Genomic DNA, 16,766 nt, shown 5'->3' with positions numbered 1-16,766 from the left:
CTACAAGTGGTAGTGCTGTATTCATATGTGGATCTAATCAACAAATCATCCAGCATATATAAAATATTTATCTACAAAAGAAGGGTTATATTTCTGGCCCTAAAGCAAGTCTCAACATATTTCAAAGGACTGAAATCACACAGACTATATTCTCTGACCAAAATGAAATTCAGATGAAAATTAATAACAATCCATATGTAGATTACCATCTATTTAAAAATTAAGAAATATGCTTCAAAAAACCAATGACTCGATTCCATTGCGCTCGGCGGTTCCCCGGATCTGTCTCTTGCTTCAAAAGTGTTTGGACGGAACAGACCCAGGGTCGCCCTTTCCTCCAGCCTCCGACCACCCTCCAACCTGCGGAGTCAGCCACTCAGCTATCCTCGGTCACCGGGACCAGCCAACACCATTTTTTGAGCCGAACTCCTTATTACCGATCAACCATGAGCTCCCAGATTCGTCAGAATTATTCCACCAAGGTGGAGGCCACCGTCAACCGCCTGGTCAACATACATGTGCGGGCCTCCTGCACCTACCTCTCTCTGGGCTTCTATTTCGACCGCGACGATGTGGCTCTGGAGGGCGTGGGCCACTTTTTCCGCGAATTGGCCGAAGAGAAGCACGAGAGCGCCGAGCGTCTCTTGAAAATGCAAAACCAAAGCGGCGGCCGCGCCCTCTTCCAGGACGTGCAGAAGCCATCTCAAGATGAGTGGGGTAAAACTCAGGACGCTATGGAAGCCGCCATTAACATGGAGAAGAACCTGAACCAGGCCCTTCTGGATCTGCATGCCCTGGGTTGTGCCTGGACAGACCCCCACCTCTGCGACTTCCTGGAGAGCCACTTCCTAGATGAGGAGGTGAAACTCATCAAGAAGATGGGTGACCACCTGACCAACCTCCGCAGGCTGGCTGGTCCCCAGGCTGGGCTGGGCGAGTATCTCTTCGAAAGGCTCACCCTCAAGCACGACTAGGAGCCTCCAGAGCCCAGTGGCCTTTGAGGAGCCCCTGTGGTGTCAGGGCTTCTGCCTGAAGCCCCTCTCTGCAGCCACTAGGCAGCTTTTTAACCACCCTGGAGCCCTCTCCCAAGCCTTGGACCAAATGGAAACAATAAAGCTTTTTGCAGCAAAAAAAAAAAAAAAAAATGACTCAAAGAAAAAATTATAAAGGAAATTAGAAAATATTTGTAACTGTGTAACAATAAAAACATAGCAAAATGTATATCAAAATCTTGTAGTATTTAAAGCACACTTATGATCCTTTTGTATTAGAAAGGAATTAAGTTAAAAGGCAATGAGCTGAGTAACCATCTCACGTAGGTGGAAAAGAACAGGAAATAAACACAAAGAAAAGTTAAAAGAAAGTTAACAATAAAAACAAAAGCCAAATAAATAACATATAATGAAAAGAATCAAGATAATCAAAACGTTGTTTTTTGAAAAGATTAAGAAAATTAATAAAACAGTTGGTGAAACTGATTAAGGGAAAAAGAAGGCATAAATGACCAATGCAAAGAATGAAAGGAAGACATAACTATAGGTTCTACCAACATTAAAAACATAAGAGAACTTTGTGAATAACTATGCCAATGAAGTTGAAAATTTAGGTAAAATGGACAAAATTCCAGCAAAATAAACCTTACCAAAATTAGTTTATGAATATCAGAAAATCTGAATAATCAGTTTAAAGTCTGTGTCTGATAACTCTAACATTTGAGTCACTTGCAGATCTTTTCTTTCTCTAAATCTTGTGCTGAAATAAGTAGTAATTTTTATTGAATGCTGGACATCGTATATGAAAAACTGCAGAAACTCTGAGTGATCCTTTTTTTTTTTAACATCTTTATTGGAATATAATTGCTTTACAATGATGTGTTAGTTTCTGCTGTATAACAGAGTGAAGCAGCTATACGTATGCATATATCCCCTTATCTCCTCCCTCTTGCCTCTCCCTCCCACCCTCCCACCCTCCCAACCCCACTCCTCTAGTTGGACACAAAACACTGAGGTAATCTCGCTGTGCTATGTGGCTGCTTCCCACTAGCTATCTATTTTACATTTGGTAGCATATATATGTCCATGCCACTCTCTCATTTCGTCCCAGCTTACCCTTCCCCCTCCCCGTGTCCTCAAGTCCATTCTCTACGTCTGCATCTTTATTCCTGTCCTGCCCCTAGGTTCTTCAGAACCTTTTTTTTTTTTTTTTTTTTAGATTCCATATTTTAACATAAGGTATTTGTTTTTCTCTTTCTGACTTACTTCACTCTGTATGACAGACTCTAACTCCATCCACCTCATTACAAATACCTCCATTTCATTTCTCTTTATGGCTGAGTAATATTCCATTGTATATATGTGCCACATCTTCTTTATCCATTCATCTGTCGATGGACATTTAGGTTGCTTCCATGTCCTGGCTATTGTAAATAGTGCTGCAATGAACATTTTGGTACATGACTCTTTTTGAATTATGGTTTTCTCAGGGTATATGCCAAGTAGTGGGATTGCTGGGTCACATGGTAATTCTATTTGTAGTTTTTTAAGGAGCCTCCATACTGTTCTCCATAGTGGCTGTATCCATTTACATTTCCACCAACAGTGCAGGAAGGTTCCCTTTTCTCCACACCTTCTCCAGCATTTACTGTTTGTAGATTTTTTGATGATGGCCATTCTGACAGGTGTGAGGTGATACATCATTGCTATTTTAATTTGCATTTCTCTAATGATTAGTGATGTTGAGCATCCTTTCATGTGTTTGTTGGCAATCTGTATATCTTCTTTGGAGAAATGTCTATTTAAGTCTTCTGCCCATTTTTGGATTGGGTTGTTTGTATTTTTGATATTGAGCTGCCTGAGCTGTTTGTATATTTTGGAGATTAATCCTTTGTCAGTTGCTTCATTTGCAAATATTTTCTCCCATTCTGAGGGGTGTCTTTTCATCTTGTTTATGGTTTCCTTTGCTGTGCAAAAGCTTTTAAGTTGAATTAGGTCCCATTTGTTTATTTTTGTTTTTATTTCCCTTACTCTAGGAGGTGAGTCAAAAAGGATCTTGCTGTGATTTATGTCATGGAGTGTTCTGCCTATGTTTTCCTCTAAGAGTTTTATAGTGTCTGGTCTTGCATTTAGGTCTTTAATCCATTTTGAGTTTATTTTTGTGTATGGTGTTAGGGAGTGTTCTAATTTCATTCTTTTACATGTAGCTGTCCAGTTTTCCCAGCACCACTTATTGAAGAGGCTGTCTTTTCTCCATTGCATATTCTTGCCTCCTTTATCAAAGATAACGTGACCATATCTGTGTGGGTTTATCTCTGGGCATTCTATTTTGTACCATTGATCTATATTTCTGTTTTTGTGCCAGTACCATACTGTCTTGATTGATGTAGTTTTGTAGTATAGTCTGAAGTCAGGGAGCCTGATTCCTCCAGTTCCATTTTTCTTTCTCAAGACTGCTTTGGCTATTTGGGGTCTTTTGTGCTTACATACAAATTGTGAAATATTTGTTCTAGTTCTGTGAAAAATACCATTGGTAGTTTGATAGGGATTGCATTGAATCTGTAGATTGTTCTGGGTAGTATAGTCATTTTCACAATGTTGATTCTATTCTGGGTGATTTTATCCTCCATCAGAGAGGATTTACCTTATTATCTGGCAGTCAGCAGACATGGGTGTAGATTACCTCAACACACTTAGTGCATTTAGATTTGAGGCTGCCTTTGAGTCTTTTTAATGTCTAACCTTCCTCTAAATTGCACCCCTTCTCAGGTTCTTGCCCTCCAGACAAAGCTGGGGTGTTTACTAGAGCACCTGCTTCATGGCTCTGATTTTTATCTCCTTCTCTGGGACTTCAAGGCTGCCAGAAACTCCCACTCTGCTTTTCAACCATTTTCAACTCAATTCTTTCACCTCTCACTTTGCTCATCTTGAGAATCAATAAATGTCCCAAGGAGAAAACTGGTGTCAGGCATTGGGCTTCCTTCTCTGCACTCCCTTTCTCTTTCCAGGATTTTGTCCCCTCAAGTCTTGGCTGTCTTGGCAGTCCTCAAACTCCAAAGTTTGTCTCCTCAGCTTTGTGAGATTGCTGAAGGTTCCGCTAGTTTGATACTTCTTAGCATTCACCTTCTACCAACTTCACAGCCTTGTCCCCATGTCGAGGACTGGCAGGTGGTCCAGGGACCAAACTGCATGCAGAAAATAGGACTTACCTCCGTGCCATGCCCTTCTGTCCAGTGTGTTGGTCTCTCAAGTCCGTGTTACCTCAGATGTCTTTAAACATATTTTTGGTATTGGGCTTTTCTAGATTTTCCTGATGGGAGCACTTGTCTACGACAAGCTATCCCCTTCTCACTGAAATCAGAAATCTGTTCATTAAAGCATAACATATTAAAGATATAATAATGGTTATAGAAGTTATGTTTTTAACATTGGCATTTCACGAGTTAGGTGGAGACTGCAGCAGCCAGGAGGAAGAGCAGAGTATCGAAGGAAAGGATAAAGGGGTTAATAGCTTTATCTTTTGATGTGGTCTGTGATGGTTCTAGAAATAAAGGTATAAGAAATTTACCAATATGCTAAATCAGCACAACGCATGGGGTGTGATCAAAACACAACTTTAGTTTTCCATGGCTTCTTGCAAATGTATTCAGTGATGTTCACCTTCCCCTGCCCCTGGATGAAACCTTGGACCGATCCCATGACATTTCTGCTCACTAACAGGTAATAGACATACCTCTGTTACTTTAAATTGCATAGTCTGAAATCAGAAATTAACATCCAGTCCTCAACAAATCAAAATTTTGGATCGATTTCACATCAGTTCTTCTCTGCACTTTCCAGACCCACTGTGGGCTGAGTGTTGCAGAAGGAAAGAGATGTGTGGTCTTTCTCTGGCTTCTCTTCCTCCAGAAGCCGCGGCTTCTTGCCTCTCCAGGGTTGGAGCACAGGGAGGAGGGGAAAGGGGGCAGGGAGATTGCTACTTGAACTGATAATATTATGTTAGCTGCACACTCTCTGGCCTGGCAGAGGTCTAAAACTGTCTATCTTTCGTGGGCACTTGCAGAGGCTTACCTGCTGGGTCCCTCTGGCTGAAGTACCTGTGACACAGATGACGCTTCACTTTCACTTGGCCTCTCCCCGCTCAGCCCTTGGTTCTCTAGCAATCCACTTAACTAGGCTGCTGGCCACGTGCATCACATGACCCCTCCAAGTTTGTCTTCTTAGGCAGGGCTTTAAGTGGCTCCGGAGCATTCCACACTCTCTGGTCCATTGGAAATATTCATGCCCCTTTGGACTGGCCAGAAGTGCAGTATTTCACAGTCACGAGAGCAATCCCCTTGTACTCCATCATTTAAGCTGCTCACTGGCCAATGGTCTAAACTTTTTGTCCTACAGATTTCCTAGGATGGGAATTAGACACAAGACCACTCTGTATCCCAAATTCTAGGGGTATGTATTGGACACCCCTTTTGGTCCAGGTAAAGCCCCCCATATTCAGTTTGAGGTGATGAGACAGGTAATCTCTGTTCAACCCCTTGGTGGGAAATGTGGATGGTGCTCACAACAGAACCTTCTCAAGGGAAATCTTCCTCACAAAATGCTCTCTTCCTCTCCACTTCAACATTTTTATATTCTCCAAGTAATAGTGGGTAAAGAGGGGAGTTCCCTGGTGGCCTTAGTAGTTAGGATTCCAGGATTTCACTACCGTGGCCCAGGTTCAATCCTTAGTTGGGTAACTGAGGTCCTGCAAGGCCCTCGGCATGGCCAAAAAAAAAAAAAAAAGTAGTGGGTAAAGACGAGCTCAAGTGTCAATAAACCGGTTCTCGACTGTTTTCTTTATAATTCTGCTTATGGGAGTTTATTTCACATCCATTGTGGTATACATCCTATTAGCACTTCAGTCAAAATGAAGACAAGAATCATCCTATTTTCACATTCTATTACTAGGATATTGCTTACAGTAATAAGGACAGCAAATAGAGCAATCAATGATCACAAATGCAAATGCATACAAGGGCAGACAGCTAAAGCAACTGAGTAAAACAGGCCTGAGGCAAGAAAGGTTATTGGAGCTGCTTTGTCCATTTTTAATTTTCCCACTTGGGTATGGTGAAATGTTTTGTTGCTATAAGAAAAAGAGACAGATGATGATAAATGGCAATTTATACTCGGCCTCAGTACTGAAGAGCAGTAAGGAGTGGTGAGGTCTGGGGAAAACTGGAAATCCGAATGACTGACAGTTACTACCCAGCTTGAGTCAACTGTTTCTATAAAGTAATGCAAATCCAGTTTTGAATATTTGATGATTTTTCAAGCAAAGCAGGAAAATCTACCTTGATCCTTTATGAAACTTGTTTTTTCAAACAGTGTGCAGGCCAGATAACTCAGCCAGTCTACACCCACTACAAGAGAGATGCTAAAATAGTGAACCAAAACCTCGTGTGTCAGAGCAGAAAGTAAGTAAATATTTTCTTACATTGATACATTTACAAACAGTGACTGTGGTACATTATTTAGACCTGTGAAGGTAACTAAGGGAATAAAAAAGCTAAAAGAGTTAAAAGTGGTTGTCTTTAAGGACAGCATTAGACGAACTATAGTTTGTATTAGTCTATATACTATTTTAGTTTTTTAATGCTTATCTGTATTACTTTGATAACAAATTTAAGATAAAAATTAACCCAAAAAATCCCTTCACAGAATCCCAACTCTGATTTGAGCTCCCTTGCTGGAACATGTGTTACCATCAGAGAACAGAAGCAGCTGACTACTTGGTACCCCAAGGCAACAAGAGCACCTCCACCAGCTTTGCAGAAATGCTCATCATGCCAGGGTTCCTAAAGCTCTGTGTCTAGCTGCTGCCTCTATGCCCTCCACTCCCTCACTGTTTTGCCCGAGGTCTTGTTCTCCGTACATACTCCATATGTAATTCTGGCTGGCTGTTCAGGGAAGACGATGACAATATCTGAGGATCTACGTCCAATCCTAGAACCAAGTTGACCAGCCTTCTCCAATGTCCAAAGACTTCATGGCATTGTATCACCGAGCTTCCGACACCCGCCGCCCTCGCCATAGGTTGTTAACGCAATGCCATCCTTGTGACTGCATGTCCGCTCACGAAAACTGGACTCTCTGTGACAGCCACAACCAACCCCCTTCACACAGCTAGAATATCTTGGTCTCCGTGGATTCTCCATCTAGATTATATGAAGCGACAAGCACAAATGTGAACCCTCCCTTTTGTCGAATCTCTCCCCCATCCTCGGGATGAGTCTTTTGTCCTCAGCTTACTCCCGACAAAGAGATAGCTAAGAGAGTAATTTTATCACAGAATGAGAGAAAACTGCAGGGATTTCGTTAATTTTCTTGTAATAAAAATAGCTAACAGTTGTTGAGTGTTTTACTTCGTGTCAGGCAATGTTCTCATCTCTATGATGTAGGTACAATTGTCCCCATTTTAAGCCAAGGAAACTGAGGCACAGGAAAGTTAAATAAACTGCTCAGGGCAAAAATTCAGTAAGTGACAAATCCTGTGTTTTAACCTTGGCTCTGACTCCAGAGCCTTTGCTCTAAATGACTAAATTACATAGCCTTTTGGTATAAAACAACATGTCAACACAAAATGATAAATCAATAAAACAGGCTATAATCATCAAATTTTATTCTGGTACATCTAGGAGACTTCTCTTCACAGGGCAAAGAATTGAACATCACTGATGAGTTTGAATATGCTCAGTACTTGCACTCTCACCTTTCTTCTCCCTAATTATATATTGTCTAAATGGTATTCTGAGCCTTTATAAATTCAATTAGAAAGAAAATTTCTAAGGATCTTTCGCTAGAGGTCACTCTCCTAACTGTGAGGCCTGGTTGTCTTTTGTCACAGCGGAAGAGACAGTGTTAACCAACCAACGATGGCTACCATTTGATGAGTCCAGCAGGTGTCACTAGAATCCCACAGATCCTGAGGTTGATGTTTTTTCACCAACTACACTTCACAGACATAAGCATCTCACTTCTGTCAAGGCAGTTATGCTAAATTTATTCTTTTCATAAAACTTAAAATATTTATAACACTATTTGGTTGTCAAGATAGTCTACCCAAAACTCAAACACAACTCGCTTATCTTCTGAGAACGCAAAATAAAATACCTTGCTTGAAATAACAAGGTAACAGAGGGAAAGATAAGAGGGTTAATTGACAGGAATGACAGCTCAGACTGGGTTCAAGGTTGTTTTCTCAACGGCTTTCACCAAAAACCATACTACACCTAAGATCACGGATACAAATGAGTGTTTCCATTGTCCCCTCATCAGTGTGCTCCCAAGTGTCAGCTTGGTCTGCCGTAACCAAATACCATAGACTGGGGGGCTTAAACAACAGGAATTTATTTCTCACAGTTCTGGAATCTAGGAAGTCCAAGATCAAGGTGCTGGCCAATTTAGCTCCCTGGTGAGGAATATTCCTGGCTTGCAGACAGCCGCCTTCTTGATGTGTTCTCACACAGGAGAGATAGAGAGAGGAAGCAAACTCTCTGGTATCTCCTCTTACTAGGGCACTAATCCCATCCTGAGGGCCCCAACCTTATGACCGCAACTAAACCTAATTATCTCCCAAAAGCGCCATCTACAAATACCATCACATTGGAGGTTAGGGCTTCAATATATCAGTTTGGAGGGGACACAATTCAGTCCATAGCACCAAGTTTAGTGGTCAACGGAGGTGGTCAATGAAGTGCAGGTTAAGTGAGGACTTGGCTGTGCCAGAGGAACCCAGAACACAGGTTCCTGGTCTTTTATACCATGTATAAAGGAGGCCGTGTCAGCCTGGAAGGATCAACCCTATGACCTTATAAGGAATGTATTGCTGCACCAATTGCTTACTTCAGAGTTCTAGTTCTTATGCCATCAGCCTACCTACAGCAGCCCTACCCACACCTTACCTTTGGACTTTACTTGATTTATCTAGAAAGCTATCTCAATTTATCATTTCATATGCAGATGCAGCCTATATGAGACATTCATGGAGGTCTCTTGTCAACAACCCTCAGAGTCTGGTGTATCTCATCCTATTCTACTTACTGCCTATTTCATAAAGATGACATTCCAAGAGCAAAAGGCTATCTGGTGAGGATGGGTATGGAGATAATCATTAACACCTTTTTGTTATTATTATGACAGCTGAAGTAGTTAAAACTAATGGTTCCATTTATGAAGACTATTTTACTTGAGGTAAAACCTACCCCACTTTATCAACACTGTTGCTTAGAAGAACCCAGTGCTGAGAAAGACCTGACCAAGACACCAACAAAGGCTTCCACTTGTACTTTTACTCATTTTATAGTTTTGAAAATGTTAAGTATATTAAAATATATATCTATATATCTTGAAATATAAAGTGAGAGAGGAAAAGCACTGAGGAAAAGTGTACTTTTTAGGCAGGCTGGGATACTGAGAATAGATCATTCACAAGTAAAGGGTTTAAAGAGACTGGAGAACTCACCCAAAATACAGCACACGTTTCTGGAATATTCCATGCCCATCTTCTGAGTGCCTTTTCAGAGGATGTCTCTTCTGTTTGAACTCTCCTCTCTACCTATAAATCCTATTCATCATTAAGTTTAAGTTCAAATAGTTCTTCCACTGTAAAATATTCTCCAACCTCCTCTATCTATGGTCAAAATCAGCAGCTCTGACCTCTCTTCCCTCAGTACATTTTACAAACTGCCATCCTGAAAGAGCTTATCAAATTAAATCACTGCCAGGCAGGTAATATGAGGCAGTGTGTGTAGTGGTGAGAAACATGGGCTCCAGAGTAGACTCCAGCATTGATGTTTGGTTCTCCCACATACTAACTCTGTGGCCTTGGATGTGTCGTTAAACTTTGCCCTGACTCGTTTGCTCATCCATAAATGGAAGTTGCAATATATTTATCCTGTTGGATTATTGGAGGGATAAAATGATATAAAACATAAGAAAAGACTAGTGCCTGGCATAAAGCAGTCCTCAATATATGTTAACTTGTATTAGCTCACCTATTATGTTGGTTGGTCTTCATTGTATATTAGAATCTCCTGGGGAGCTTTTAAAAAGATACTGATGCCCAGACTCCACCCAAGACCTATTTTAAAAGATTCTGGTTGTGGCTGCTCAGGTATTGGTATGTTTCAGGCCCCCCAGGTGAGCTGCATGCTCCAGGGTTGGGTATCATTGCACTCGATTGCTACCACTGACAGCAGGAACTTCTCTTCTTTGTATCCCCATCACTTGGGTTAATGTTGCACACATGGGAGAATTCAATAATGTTTGTTGAATTGAACTGATGTGAGAAGATCCGGAAGGACATCAAATTAAAGTGTATCCTCAAAGCACCTCCTAAGACCTAGAGATGATTTTAGGTGTAACTATTTCCCAAGATTCCACCCACGTACCCAGGAGTGGAAGGCTTACCAGAGTATATTAACGTTTGGGGAATAAGGAGTGGAGGAAAAACATTGATCAGGTGAAATGTTTTCCATACCAAAAATTCATACTGAACCCAGAATTCATACTGATAGAATGTCAACAATTGTAAGGTTAAGTTAAACCCTCATTTGGAGGGCTTCAGCATATTAGACTACTGTCCAGTCTCCAAAACTATTTTCTAGTCATTTCCTGGTTCTTCCAACAGAATTGGCCGTGCTCTGAACAGCAGAATGTACTACACCAAGAAGCACAATGGCTAATAAAACTAGCTCGAAGGGAAAATGCTGAACCCCCAAAGATTAAGGAAAGATAAAGGACATGGATTTTAGGAGTTGAAAACAAAACAGCCCAGAGATTTCCCTCAAGAATTTAGAGGCTGTTAGAATTATGAGGGAATCATAGGGGAATTTTTATACTACTTCAAAAAGGCTAGGTGCTGGGAATTGTGCAAACTGAAAATATAAGGGCTTGGATTGTTGAAATTAGAGGTTTTCATTAGGTCCTCTTCTTTTTGTGTATCTGCTTTGCAATGATTACTGTAACCGCAATGAAGACAGCATTTTGAAGCCTTTGTTATTTTTGAGTGTTCTTTCACCTGACTATCCCCAATTCAATAGAGTTCAGTTTTAGCGAGTGTTACAGAATTTTGCTAAAGATTTTCTTGTAATCAATCAAAAGCATTTTTTAAGTACCCATATACTCAGAGCACTGTACTAGATATTTCAGAGATTGGGTTACGTACATGATACAAGCTCTCAAGTGGTTCCTAATTCCAATAACTCAACAACAAAATGGTTCAACTAGTAACTCAGAGCTTGAACAGACTGAGATAATATATTTAGTACTTTGTGTTTACATTGCAATGTCTTTGGCTTAACACTGAGGGAATTTCAGAGTGTCTCGAAACAAATACCATTTATTACAAGCCTAGAAACACATTTCAGTAGGAACACCAAAGGCCGAAAGGTTTTTTCCCCTCACCTGAAAGCTCTATTAATAGCTGGTCATGTATATGCCGACCAAGTGATCTTTGTGAGTAAATCAGACGACTATCGATGAACTGAGTGAAAGATTATTCCTAATAAACTGACGTAGAGCTGTCACATTATTGTCTGCAATGAAATAAAGGTCCAAGCTCTTTCACTCTTAACCCTGAGCCCTGTACCAACCCCCTGTCCCCTCCGATGTGTGCCTTCTTCCAAACTTCTTCATTCTCTCTACACGATCACCAGCCAGAGGCGGAAACCGAGACTTCCCCTTTTGAAAGTGAGAAGTATCAAGTGAAATTCTTGATACACTCACACTTTAGCGGCTTTCTGTTTTTCTCTTAAGTGTTAGCTACTGGAATCTGGGAATCTCTGATGGCACATTATTACGGAGAAGAATTTCAGAGTAAGGAATAGACAGCACACAATACAATTACTCGGCAATGAATCATTTTGTTCAAACCTAAAGCATCTTCATTAGGCACTGCTGTCCTCACTTCCTTCAGAAACTTACAGCTTGTGGGAAGGCTTCACCTAGTCTCTTCTAGTGACCCATGGGTTCTTCGCTCAGTCTCAGGTTTAAATTGTAACAAATCACTGCCACCCACCTCGTCAATCTTGAGATCTGGGTGCATTCCAATGCAGCTGATCCTTCCTATGGCCATGACCTAGGCTTTAACGTAGACCATATAGTCTCATTTTAATTATCTGAGAGCATATCTAGGGGTCTCTGACCCACCTCCTCATTGTTGGAATCCCTTATAGATGTGTTTCTGCCTTCTCCCGTTTCTAAATTCCTTAACCCTATCTGCCTCTCCTTTTTCCTCTGATTTTCTTATATGTCTCAGTTGTAACTTACAAGCAAAACTTTAAATGCATTTGCATCTACCTGTGACTACTTATAATAATCAAGTCACAGAATGTCTCAAAAGAAAACATGTTTACTTACAATAGTAGTCTTTAAACACACACACCTACACACACACACACACACACACACACACACATAGAGGCAGCAGTGGGGAAACCTCAGTCTTTTTAATAAATGGTGCCAGGTCAGTTAGGCAACTATGCAGAACAATAATACTTTTTCCATACCTCACGTCCTTCACAAAACTTAATTCCAGGTGGATTATAGCTCTAACTATGAAATATAAAACAGTAAAGTTACTAGAAGATAGCAGAGGAGGAAAAGAGTCATTACCTTGGGATAGGAAAATCTTTCTTAAACAGGATACAGAAAGCACTTTCAACTGAAAAAAAAGTGATAGAAAAATTATACTTTATTAAGTTTCTGCTTTTCAATGAAACACCATTAAAGTCATGAAAACGCAAACCAGAGTAGGAGAGGATATTTGCAATTGATATAATTGACTAAAGACTTGTGTGCATAATATATAAGCTCTTACATATTAGTGAAAACAGACAACCTAATAGAAAAGTGGACGAGAGTCTTGAACAGATACCATATAAGAGGATAATTTAATGACCAATGAACATTTGAAAAGGGGCCTAAATTCATTAGTCACCAGGGCAGTGCAAATTATAATGGCAATGAGATAACATAAGCTGCCCCAAGAAATAAAATTTAAAAGACAGATTTTTGGTGAAGCTAAGAACTAATGAGAAACCTCTTACACTGTAAGTTAAGTATCAACTGGTACAACTATGCTGGAAAACATTGGCATCATCTACTAAAGTAGAACACACATATATATTCATATATACCCAACAGAAATGAATGCTCATGTACCCCAAAAGAAATGCACAAGAATGTCTGGAACAGCGTTACTCACAAGAGCCAAAATCTGGGGGTAGATTAGGTAAATAAATTACAGTTTATTTGTACAATGGAATTCTACACAACCGTGAAGAAGAATGAACTACTTCTATATGTAACAACCTGGTTGGATATCACAAACACAATGTGGAGTGTAAGAAGCCAGTCATGAGAGAATATACACTGTACAACTTTCTGTACATAAAGTTCAGCAGCAGGCCCTAGGAGACAGACTAGTGTAAACTTTGGACAGAGAGGAGCAGATAGTGATTGGCAGGGAACACCTAGAGGACTTCCGGGGTCCTGATAATGTTCTATTTCTTAACCAGGTGTTGGTAATGAGTATGTGCACGTCAAGGTAATCAATTGAGCACTTATGATTTGTGCACTTTCCTTTATGCATGTCATACTGTGCGTGTTATAGGGAAAAAAGAGTTTTCAGAGAAAAGATAATTTCTAAATATTAGAAGTGAAGATAGGGTCAAAGCTGGATCATTAGCATTAGTGAGGAAGGTTCTACTGAATTCTAGACAGATTGCCGAATATGCTTTAATGTATCCTACTTAAATACAGGATTGGTCCTAAAGATAGTGATATGAGCTGGTGGAGAAAGTTCAATAGTTACCACTGTGGCAAAATGAGGGCTATAGAGGCCAGAGTATATGCTTACATTGACTAAAAATTACCCTGATAGGCTTGATATTATAAATAAGACTTCAAAAGCAACCTTCCAAAAGAAGTTGGCCAAATATATTCATGGAGCATGGCTCACTGAAAATAATTTGAATGGCTATAATTTAATGTTCTGCCTTTAAGTGAAGCCGAATTCTATTTTACCTAGTCCTTTTACAGAAGAATAATAGTTTTAAAGAATTATATACTGTTGAACACTTAATAAATGCTAGTTGTAGATTTACAGCAATCTATAAATTTCTAGGTGTCATCTTAAATAGCTTTATTTTCTTCTCATGGAAGGAGCTAAAGTCTTACTTAAACAAGATATTTCATGTCTCAGAAAGGAAATCTAACTCGTTTATGTGACTTTATTTTTTAACTAGATTTCAGTCAAGAAATTCTCTTTTTAAATAATCACATTTTAATAGCTTATTAATACAATAACATTTTGAGTAACCAATTCTTGAGCAATCACTGTATTTTTCCCACAGGTTATCAATGACAGTGAAGTTGTTGAAGAGGCTGAAAGTTTCATGAAATCTCTGTGATTTATCAAGTTGAAAAATCAGGAAGTTTCCATCTCAGGACCATATGTCGCTGCCCATTGGACCACAGAAGCACCTAAACTCATAAAAAGAGGAGATGCTGATACAAATTGAGTGATTAAGGGAAAAAGAAAAAATTAGGGAGCAGCTGTAGATCGATTTGTCAAAAGTCAACTGGACTTTTGGAAAATGATAGAATATGTAGGGAAGAGCGGTGTCCCAGCAGACAGAACACCTGTTTTCTAGACCAGGCTCTCCACTAACTAGCTCTGTGACTTTAGCCAAATCAGCCCTCTCTTTGTGCTTCAGTATAATGGCGGCTTCGTCCCTGATGGCCTTTGTAGAATTGAATTGACAATGATGAAATGTTTACAATGTTTAGGAGGAGGGCCAGTTAAAGTCAGCGCCAAGATTATATACTGGCCAAATTCCACCTTCAGAGATGTTTACTTTGGCTCAGAAGGTGCTGGTTCCACAGTGTTTTGTACTTGAATTTGTTGATCATATTTAGAATTTGGAAAATATCATATAAAAATCCAGATTTCCTGTTTCCACTGAAAATAGATATAGCAACAGTAAGTCTGCATATTCTTTTTTTTTTTTTATAAATTTATTTTATTTATTTATTTTTGGCCGTGTTGGGTCTTCGTTGCTGCGTGCGGGCTTCCTCTAGTTGTGGCGAGAGGGGGCTACTCTCCATTGCGGTGCACAGGCTTCTCATTTTTGGTGGCTTCTCTTGTTGCGGAACACGGGCTCTAGGCACGCGGGCTCAGTAGTTGTGGCACATGGGCTCAGTAGTTGTGGCTCGTGGGCTTAGTTGCTCCACAGCATGTGGGATCTTTCAGGACCAGGGATCGAACCCAAGTCCCCTGCGTTGGCGGGCGGATTCTAAACCACTGCGCCACCAGGGAAGTCCTAGCTTCAGGATTTTTAATGTATCAGCCCATATTTTATAACATTCAGTATTGCCATGAGAAGCCTATGCCAGTCTGATTCATGTTCTTTCTAGATGACCTGGATTGTTTTTATGCTTTTTTAATCTCTGGAAATTTTTTAATCTACTTTCAGTATTAAAAAATATATAGGGGGACTTCCCTGGTGGCACAGCAGTTAAGAATCTGCCTGCCAATGCAGGGGACATGGGTTTAAGCCCTGGTCTGGGAAGATCCCACGTGCCGCGGAGCAACTAGGCCCGTGTGCCACAACTACTGAGTCTGCACTCTAGAGCCCACGAGCCATAACTACTGAGCCCATGTGCCACAACTACTGAAGCCTGCGTGCCTAGAGCCCATGCTCCACAACAAGAGAAGCCCGTGTACCAAAGAGTAGTGCCCACTCGCCGCAACTAGAGAAAGCCCACACATAGCAATGAAGACCCAACACAGCCAATACATAATTTTAAAAAAATTTTTTTAATGTATAGAACTATTTTTTTATTTTTAAATACAATATATGATTGTAAATATACATCAGAATACCACTTTGCAAACTGCTTTTTTCCTCAACATTATGTTTTTGAGAGTTATCTATGCTGATACATAGTAATTCTAACTATTACACAAGCTGTTTTTCTATTATAAACAATGTTGCAAAGAACATTTTTGTTTCTGTTTCCTTAAGGAAAGGTAGCATTTTCTCCAGGGAATGTATCTTTAAGCGGAAGTATTGAGTCATAGTCGTGTGTTACCTAACTTAGGTTCTGCTGCTGGTCACTCAAGAATCCAATACTGAGGCACAAATGTTGGGTAAAAGGAAAGATAGCTTTATTGAGGGAGCCAGCAATCCTGGGGAGGAGGTTGACTCATGTCCCAAAGAACTGACTTCTCATTGCCAATCGGGAGCAAGAGTTTTTAAAGGGGTACACAGGTGGGAGCTTGGGCGGCAGGTACTACATGCAGAACAATACAATTAGCTCTGAAAATCATCTTGAAATTTGTCACGTGGGGGCTTCCCTGGTGGCACAGTAGTTAGAATCCGCCTGCCAACGCAGGGGACACGGGTTCGAGCCCTGGTCCGGGAAGATCCCACATGCCGCGGGATGTGGGACGCAACTAAGCCCGTGCGTCGCAACTACTGAGCCTGTGCTCTAGAGCCTGTGAGTCACAACTACCGAGCCTGCGCGCCTAGAGCCCGTGCTCTGCAACAAGAGAAGCCACTGCAACGAGAAGCCCGCGCACCGCAACGAAGAGCAGCCCCCGCTCGCCACAACTAGAGAGAAAGCCCCTGCACAGCAACAAGGGCTCAATGCAGCCAAAATAAATAAATAAACAAATAAATAAATAAATAAATTTATTTTTTAAAAAAAGAAATTGGTCATGTGATG

General features: G+C 40.6%; 1 pseudogene; it reads left to right on the top strand.

Annotated features, from left to right (window-relative positions):
• Positions 1-277: 277 nt before the first annotated feature.
• Positions 278-1,137, top strand: LOC137769285 (ferritin light chain pseudogene; annotated as a pseudogene).
• The last annotated feature ends 15,629 nt before the right edge of the window (positions 1,138-16,766 follow it).

The sequence above is a fragment of the Eschrichtius robustus genome, chromosome 9, assembly GCF_028021215.1.
Source record: "Eschrichtius robustus isolate mEscRob2 chromosome 9, mEscRob2.pri, whole genome shotgun sequence".
Taxonomy (NCBI): Eukaryota; Metazoa; Chordata; class Mammalia; order Artiodactyla; family Eschrichtiidae; genus Eschrichtius; species Eschrichtius robustus.
This window is presented reverse-complemented; position numbering and strand designations above follow the sequence as displayed.